General features: G+C 40.1%; 1 protein-coding gene across 1 annotated transcript in view; it reads left to right on the top strand.

Annotated features, from left to right (window-relative positions):
* Window positions 1-566: 566 nt before the first annotated feature.
* pparab (peroxisome proliferator-activated receptor alpha b) overlaps window positions 567-8,841 on the top strand; it is a 33,191-nt gene continuing 24,916 nt past the window's right edge. Inside the window, exon 1 of the mRNA XM_044355484.1 lies at window positions 567-778. The gene's annotated coding sequence lies outside the window, so the exon portion shown is untranslated. The remainder of the gene's footprint in view (window positions 779-8,841) is intronic.

The raw sequence follows: 8,841 nt of genomic DNA, 5'->3' as shown, positions 1-8,841 counted from the left end.
TTTTAGTGTTATCAATAAGTTATTTCCATGCATGCACTGAATGTACTGTGTATAATATGTTTATGCATAGCCTATGTTTTGTTTTTATTCATAGCCAGAATTTCATGCCATAAAAGCCTTTTAAACAATTAAAGTCTTTATACTGAATTAAATTGAACTGACAGATAGAGAGAGGGGAACACTTGGATGACCTGGCAAGGGTCATGTGAGGACAGTGTATGTTAATGCAGCCAAGTTTTATTCATTCACTTCAGCATCATTGTATCTGATTATCACACTATAATCGATTATCAGTCCTGCATTTGAATCCTCTATGTTTGCAGTTTAGTGTCTCTCTGTCTCTTTAATTAGTATTTGTTTCAGCAAAGCACTCATGAATGTGCACTTTGTCAGTGCATGTTTAGAGGAAGACTCTGTTTCCGGTTCTTGTTGCTGTCACCATGGTTAGGGGGCGTCCTTCTCAAGGCAATCTTGCTACGCTGTTTCTATTCGCTGAGACTATAGGTGTGTCAGGGGGTGTGGGCCGTCTCTCCGCCAGCTGTCAGTCATGAGGTCACTTCCTGCGGGTGTGAGCTGAGCTTCATGGCTCTGCTTTGTATGGACGTGGTGGGGGATTTTTGACAGCGGCAGCGCTGTGGGGAAACAAACAAGGACGTGCTTGGGGTTGGGGGACTATTTTTTCCCTCCTCGCTCCTCTCTCAATCTTGCACCGACCTTTTCCCGTACCGGCAACATTTCGGACGATATGGTGGCTTCGGACTGGGCAGTCTATTATAAGGTAGATGTCTTCATTTGGCCTTTTATTCAAGAAGTGCACCCCCCCTGCAGCAGCAGAGACACTAGCTGTATGGGAATTTTGTTCAATGCACAGAGATGATTGCAGCCTAGAGACAGCGCATGATCTCCACTATCATGTAGATATATATCTATGTTATTATTATTATTATTATTAGAATTTGTCCAGTTTAGCTACACCTAAAACCTGCACTTGATTGTTTGCAGGCAACTGTAGCACATTAATAAATTCTTCCAGGATTATAGGGCCATTGTTATTGTATGGAGGCAGGCTAATCTGATTTCTGTTTGCACGCCTGCGCGGCTAAAGTGCCGCTTGCTCATCAATAGGCAACATTTCATTGTGATGTAAGCTATTCATTAGTGAGCCATGCACTCAACACAAAGGCTATTTATTGGCTTGTTGGAACGTCCTATTACTCTATATAGCGTTTCTGAATAAACTGTGGATTGCCTTTTAGTCTTTATTTTTATTTTTATGAAGGCCTCTGCTCAACATGTGTGATGCACCTGTGACAGTTGCATTAATGTCAAGAGATCCATGCCTTAAGGCTTAATTTATTACACAAGCTGTACACCTGGGGGCTTTTTGCAAACATACAGGTCTGAAACAATGGACACACCATGACTGCTAGAAACCCATTTAGTATATTACAGACGCATGTGGTCTTGGAGTGTAAATATAGTGTATCTAGGAGCTTCTTATCAGAGATGGAGTTTGAGCTTTTTGTTAAGTGATTGTATGTCTATTGCTTCTGGTTTTAAATATTTTTCATTTAAGTATATTTTTGGTCAATTTTGGACTTTTTTAGTTATATAGCAGTAAGTAGAGATGTGAAAAAAGGGATGACATGCAACAAACATCCCCTTTTGGAGGGTGAGATTACATGGTCAGGGTCTTAGACCTCTGCACCTCCAGGACGGGTTCAAAATATTGCCTTGAAGTCAGTAGTGGTAATCATTGCTTATGTATTTAGTGCTGTTGCAGCACAAACTTCATACTGTGACATGCTCAAGTGATGCATGAATGAAGCAGTCATTAATATGTAGCTGCAGGTGCTGTGAAATCATTTCCGAAGTAACCTCGAGGAATCCTTTCCTCTCCATCTCAGTGAATTCATCTCTCCTTGTGTGTTAACATTGTAAATATAGACAACTTAAATATTTGTTACACTCACCTCTTTATTTCCGTCGAGTAGAGTTTGTTGAGCTTGTTTAGGAACGCTCATAGCTATTTAAAATATCTAGATTACATAATTATTCATAAAGTAATGCCTCTCATTACAGTTTTGCCTTTCCATAAAGGGTTTTTACGTTGTGATGATCACTGATTGAAGCTGAGTGAATACTACATGTAGCTATGGCATTCTGCAGCTCAACATGATCATTAGTCTCTAATTAGAAAAGTTACCATTTAGCATTTCCTCAATAACACTTTTTCTGTGAACCTGAAATGTGACCCAAATCCTACCTGTCTCATTCCCCTAAGCATGCAGCCTTTCTTTTCCCACAAGTAGCAGGATCTTTCTGCAATTTCAGTTGTTTACTTTTATAATCGACCCTTTTCTTGTTGTTGTGTTAGATTAAAATGCCTTTAATGGGGTCACAAATGTTCAGAGGGCTCCCACAGTTAACGCACTTGACTGTGTTACTTTTTTTAGATGTTTACTCTTGTTTAGACTTCAAAATCCAACATCTCCCGTTGCTTAAATCATGTTTTATTTTTATTTTGTTGCTTCAATTGGCTGCATACTAAAGTGACTGCTGACTGATGCATGGCGACTGAATATTTGTTTATGTTTTGTAATGCACTCGGTTAGCATGGCTTTCATTTTTAGTTAGGATTGGCAAGTTCCAAAAGACATATTTGGCATCTGGAGGTCAAGCTCTTTGCTGACATATTTCCTAAAAGTGAGACTTTGAAGGCCATCTGAAGACAGATGCTCCATTCTGCAGTTCAGTTCTACATACGTAGAGACATACAGTAAACAACTCAGCCCTCTGTGTGCAAGTTCCCCCTCTATTTGCTAACCCTTAAAGCCAGTCTCCACATTGACGTGGAATTTACCCCGGGATCAAAGGTCTTCACTCAGGGCCATTTTACACACCTTATCAATCTGGTGTGAGTCCTTAAAAATCCATTGATGATAGCGTAATGTTTGATGCAGCAGCAAAGTGACAGTGTCTTTTATTTAGGCTCATTTAAGCTAGAAATGTAAAATCAAGAGAAGAGAGATGTAATCAAGAGATAACATGTGCATAGCAGACCCTGATCAAATAGTAATTGCAAATAACATTCTTTTTTAACTTAGGGCTAAATATCAAGTCAGATGAAGTCAGATACATCTTAAAAATTGTAGAGAGATGCAAGTCTTTTCATATGGTTTCCCAAACACACAGTGGGTTTATTCTCATATGAATGGTCCATCTATGTTTTCGTTATTGGATGCAGATTTTTTTTAAAACATTGCTATGCATGTTTTTTGTCTCCCAGATGTGGTGTTCACTAGACACTCTGTATGACAGGAAGATATGGATCTCACTTACTCTGCATGCATAACATTTTGCATGTAGCACAAGCAAATGACCACAATTTTTCAAGGTTTAGTGCTTGTATTTCATCTTAGAACTTCACTATTGTAATCAGAGGGACACAATGCATATATATGATATCCTTATCTCTTATTCACAATGCATATACAATGTCTTTTGAAACCAACTGCCTGAACTCTGCCCCTGCCCAGACAAAGTGTGCGCTTGCTTCTTTTGCTCAGCCTAAGGGAACCTGCAGTACTTGTTCTTTGCAGAGTTATTTTCTGCTCGGTTGTGCTGCTGCACTCTTTTTGCACTCACAGTTTTGTCTCCAGGAACCTGAGACCTGTAATCAGCTTCTGCCTGGTTCCATTCACAGCTTGGAGAGACAGACTAAGACACAGAGAGAAGAACAGAGTGAGAGGCAGGGTTTTCTCATCTGTCCTGAAACAGGACTTTCAGGTTCTCTCCACAGCTGAACAGTTTCAAACGTTTATCATTTGTCTCTGTTGCGGGTCCATAAAGAGATGTATTATCAGTATGTTAACCGACAAGAACCCGGTTCCACTGGCCTATTTTTCAAGTCCCTGCATCACCAATGGCAGACAAGCAGTGGAAAATATGTTAACACTGAGCATAGCTTGGAGAGCATGTGTTAGATAAGTCTTAGATCTCAGCATCCAGCTTTTGTTTTCCTTGCATTAAAAGCAGAATGAAATGTAAATCCAGAAAACAAATCCATCTCTTTTAGACTCACCAGCAAAGGTCAGTGGTACCACTAGCATGCTATCAACTCTGCAGGTTCAAGGGCACCTCTGGTATTTGTCACCTGTGAGAGCAAACCCAGAGAAATTACATTCTGCAGGAAGTGTGTCTTGTTCTGGAGACTTCTTAGGCAGCATCCAGACTGAAATAAGCCATGTGTTTTAAAAAAAAAAACAAAAAAACGCAGCCCTGTTATTTGAATGGGGCCATTCTGTTGACACAGTTATGGATTATGGCAAAAAAAAAAAAAGGTTGAATCTGACTCAACTTTTGCTGGACAACAATGCAACATCATTGCCAAGGCAAGTGCACATTCCTGGTAGATTATTCTGTAACACAAACAATGTATTTCTGCTGTTTACCTCATGATTGTTGCGACGAAAGATAAATGACTGCCACTGTGATCACTTTACAGATCAGTAAAATCCTTCTTCATAGCATTGTAAACCTCTGCTCTGTGTTCTAGTGTCTGATAAGGCTTCGTATTTCATTGTCTCTCCAGTACCCAAAGCAACACGCCCCACCAATATACCCCTTGCATTTTGCACTAGCACGCTATCAAAAAACGCCACATCTTCATTGTCGTCCATATGTTTACTGCATTCGCACCACAGGGACCTCATGCAAAGGGATCTGGGAAACAAGCGCATGTGCCAAAAAAGTTAAACCAGGCTTAAGTTTTGCCACAATGCAACATCGTCCGATATCGTTTGCCAATTAAATACCTGCAGGCACACACCCTTGGATTGCTTTGCAATGTGAACTACTGTTTACCATACAGTTGTCTACGCCAAGATTTTAATGATTGTGGCCTTGATTAAGTTGTGAAATCCTTCCTCATGTTATAAACAGCTTAGCGCTGTTTTGATGTATGTGCCGTCAAACTCGTGGATGTGTTATCATTTGCATTTTGTTTTCTTAACTTATTGCTATTTCAGTCTGTGCTTGGTCTTGGTATAATTGGCTGTTTGTAGTCATGTCTATAGTCTGTTTGTTTTGCAACTTGTGTCCTCTATCCCTCAGGTTTGACCTTCATTTGAGCCAGGTCTATTCCCCTTTGAGCCTTCCTTATGGTAAAGTCCCTCTTGGTTGATTAGATTGGGGCCCTCCAGCCAGACTTACAGTAAGCAGCTCTGGTCAGGAGATTGTCTGTGCTAATGATCCAGGTTGGACCACTGTATGTAAGCGCAATTTGTACTTTGAACCAAGAGGGGTCTTGACATGAGGAGTTGGCTGGTCTTGAAGAAACTTTTTTTCTCACCACAAGCTCTTTGTCTCTTTAAATCCTGTGTGTCCGGTTTGCTTACATCAGTGTCACATCTCTTCAACAACCAGTTTGTCCAAGACAGATACATTGTTGGAAGATTTACTCTTGTCAGCTTGAAGCAGTGCGGACTGATCTTCATCCACGTGAGCCAAGGCCTGTGGAAATCCTCATCAATGACCTATCCCTTGTCTTATCTACTCTCACATTCTAATTCTATTACTGGCGAAGCCTACTCAGTTTTGACTGATGAAGACTAGAACGGGGAACGAGGCCTCTATAGTTATCATCTGATGTAGTTTTGCTTGTTTTGAGGTCTTTAACACTAATATGAACGTTGACAGTGCGTATTAGCATGACAGATGACCATGCCAAAGGTCAAAGCAGGGCAAAGATTGTTTTGGATGAAGGCTGCTATTTGTGCCAATTAAACAAAGTCTTTCAGCTTTCAGATTCAGCATACCCATATGGCATCTGTGTAGCTGAACTGCAGTTTTAAGCAATAAATATATATAGATATATATGTGTATATAAATACACAAAAGAGCCAAAAGAACATTTTGGTCTGAAGTTGCACTGAGTGATCCTACTACAGTAGCAAATTAGTGTTGTTCTTTCACCAGCCTTGTGTGCTGCATGCCTCCCCACAAACACGTAGGCTGGTTTGGCAGCCAGAAAGGGGGAACTCAGGACTCCAGTGTCATGCTGGAAAATGTAATAAGAGACACACAGCTGTCTGAGCAGAGAGAAATGCTCCCAGCTTCATGTTGTTCTCATCTCAGTTTGGGTAATTTCTGGATTTTTTTTCAGTAATATTGAAACTCTGTATCCAAGGATACAGTATGTCTAATAATAATGATAAAAAATACACACATCAAAGCATTATCACACAATGATCACACACAACCAATAAATGTTGGACAGGAAACTGAGTTGTGATAATCAGCTAATCGACTTATCATTTTAGCACTATAAATTAGTGATTGCTGCACAACAGGAATAAATCTGAGACTTTCAATCACCTCCATATAATGTAGCACGCACACTATCATCCTCAATCAAGCCACGGCATGTAAAACCTTATATATCTCCTGGCAGTACTGTGCTCAAAGTGGCCAGTCAAAGTTACAGACCGAAAGCTTCGTCTGCTGTCCTTGTGTCCCTCGGTTGCCAGGGGATGAGGGTATTGTATCTTGGCAGAGCCTCAGGGGACAGAGCAGCTGGTAGATCGTACAGACTCACTTGAACATTCCCTTCTCTTTGTTACCGGCCATGATATGTACAGTACATTGTGCTGATCACAAACTGCTTCCTAAATTGGTCTGTACCAATGTTTAGAGCAAACTGTACATAATATTCCAACTTGCCACTCTTTATATTTAAACCTAGAAAAACTTCACACCACTAGAATTTAATTTCTACCACCCTAAAACATTTAGAAACTCTCGAAAAGCCATATCCACATGCATCGCATTTCCTATCCTAATTGTGGTATTCAGTGTAGATGCTTAATTCTTAATATTGCAGTAGCACTTCCCAGAACAGTTGCAATATATCAGCGCGATTATGCATTGAGATGAAAGTCAGTGAACAGAATAGACCCAGGACAAAGATAGCATAGATCATAAAGAGTGTAAGTTAAGGTGACTCACAAAGGCATTTTATGGTGTTGTTAGCGCAGTTTGATATATGTAAGTGCCACTTGTGGCTGCAGTAGAGACATTGCTGTGTTGTTACCCCAGCCCTACATCTGTCAAGTGATAAAACAGCTGTAAATGATTGCTGCAGTTTCCCCACTCTGAAATTTACAGTTTGGATGTACTTTAGGGATGTTTAGTAATGGTGACCCTGCTTGATCCTTGTGACTGATTTGGAAATAAGCTCAGAGAGTGGCAGCCAGGACCTGGCGTTTTGCACAGAATGGACATGTTGCTTAAGGTCAGTGTTGTTAGTGATTGGTGAATTTAGGGATTTTTAGCAGCTGGGAACAGTGAGGGTCAAGCCTCTCGCTGTTTCAGCTGCAAATACATTTAAGAGATGGATGTAACTTGCTAAGCCATGGCTGTACTACAGGTCAAGGTTACACAGCAGCTGTGTCATTTCTCCATTTGACCCCACTGTTGCTGATACATCAGACTTCATGCAAAGCAGGACTGTTCTCTAGTACTGAATACAGCCACCAGTATATCATGACCACTGTAAATCACTTTCCCTTCCCTGGCTTTGTTCTGGTCCTCTGAGCCAGATAAAGAGAGCCTCATTAAATCAGATTCATTTTAAATCATATGCTTTTAAACATGATTAACTGCACCATCAATTGATTTCTCAATGCTTTGGCATGCAAACCAATCATTTACATGTTATTGGGAATATTTAACTAATATTTATGCTATTAAATGCTTCATGTTTCAGACAAGTAAACAGCCAAAAATGCCTCAGCCCTCGCAACCTTATTACAAACAAAACATTGGAGATAATGACAGCTGGTTAGGTTAAACATACTTCAGAAAAGTATGAAGAAATGCAAGTATTTAAAAACATTTCACCTACTCAGACTAACCCTGAACCAAAATATTGAAGAGATCAAGCTCTGATTATAAGATTATTAATGTGGCATGCAGTCGCACACCCAAATTCATGTCTGAATTCCAATTTTAAACATTTTCTTCATTGCCCTCTGTTTTGGCTAAACTGACAATCACAGGGCATCGATTGCTTTCAACATGATCACCAATTGAACAAACTGGACAAAGTTATGTCTTATTACTTTCATGCACTTGTTTTGACTCTATTATACGCACATGCAGGCACACTTTCCAGCATGTAATGGTGTGCTATAAACAGCCAGCATGAAGGGTCAGGTCACCGTAGACCTTTGAGGTAACGTGATACACTGTCACATTGCACCTTCTGCAGTGTTTTATGGTCAATTTGTACAGTGTGGTGCTCTGTCTTCTGACAATGTGAGTGTGTGTGTGAGCATTTAATTATTATGACACTGAACACGCTGTCAATCCAGAGGTCAGAGTCCACTGGGCTTTATGTAACCTACTGTTTTATTTCTCAACTCAGTGCAGCAGTGGGTGTTGGATCTGCGGACAACTAAAGCAACAGCTCATCTTGAGTAACACTTGTGCTCCATAAAAATCACAAGGCATGTACATTTGGAAATAGAATAATTGGGAAACAAGTTAGTTACCTCTGTAGTTAAAAAATCTATTTTGAGTAAAGTAAGTCCTGGAGGCGTGATCCAGTTAAGTGAGTCAACAGAAGTACTTTTATCTTAGGTTTAGTTTATTAGTCATGTTATTTACAAGGACTGTTATACACATGTGTAGACAAATGCACTGCTTGCACCAAAAATGAACAACAACAGGGAGGTTCAAAAATCTATTTAAGCGTTTCCTGGTAATAGTCTGTTTGAGTAAACAAACTGATGAGACAACTGGTAGGTGTTATCTCACCCAGTCTCTTGCTCTGTATGC

The sequence above is a fragment of the Thunnus albacares genome, chromosome 7 (assembly GCF_914725855.1).
Source record: "Thunnus albacares chromosome 7, fThuAlb1.1, whole genome shotgun sequence".
In the NCBI taxonomy this organism is placed as follows: Eukaryota; Metazoa; Chordata; class Actinopteri; order Scombriformes; family Scombridae; genus Thunnus; species Thunnus albacares.
This window is presented reverse-complemented; position numbering and strand designations above follow the sequence as displayed.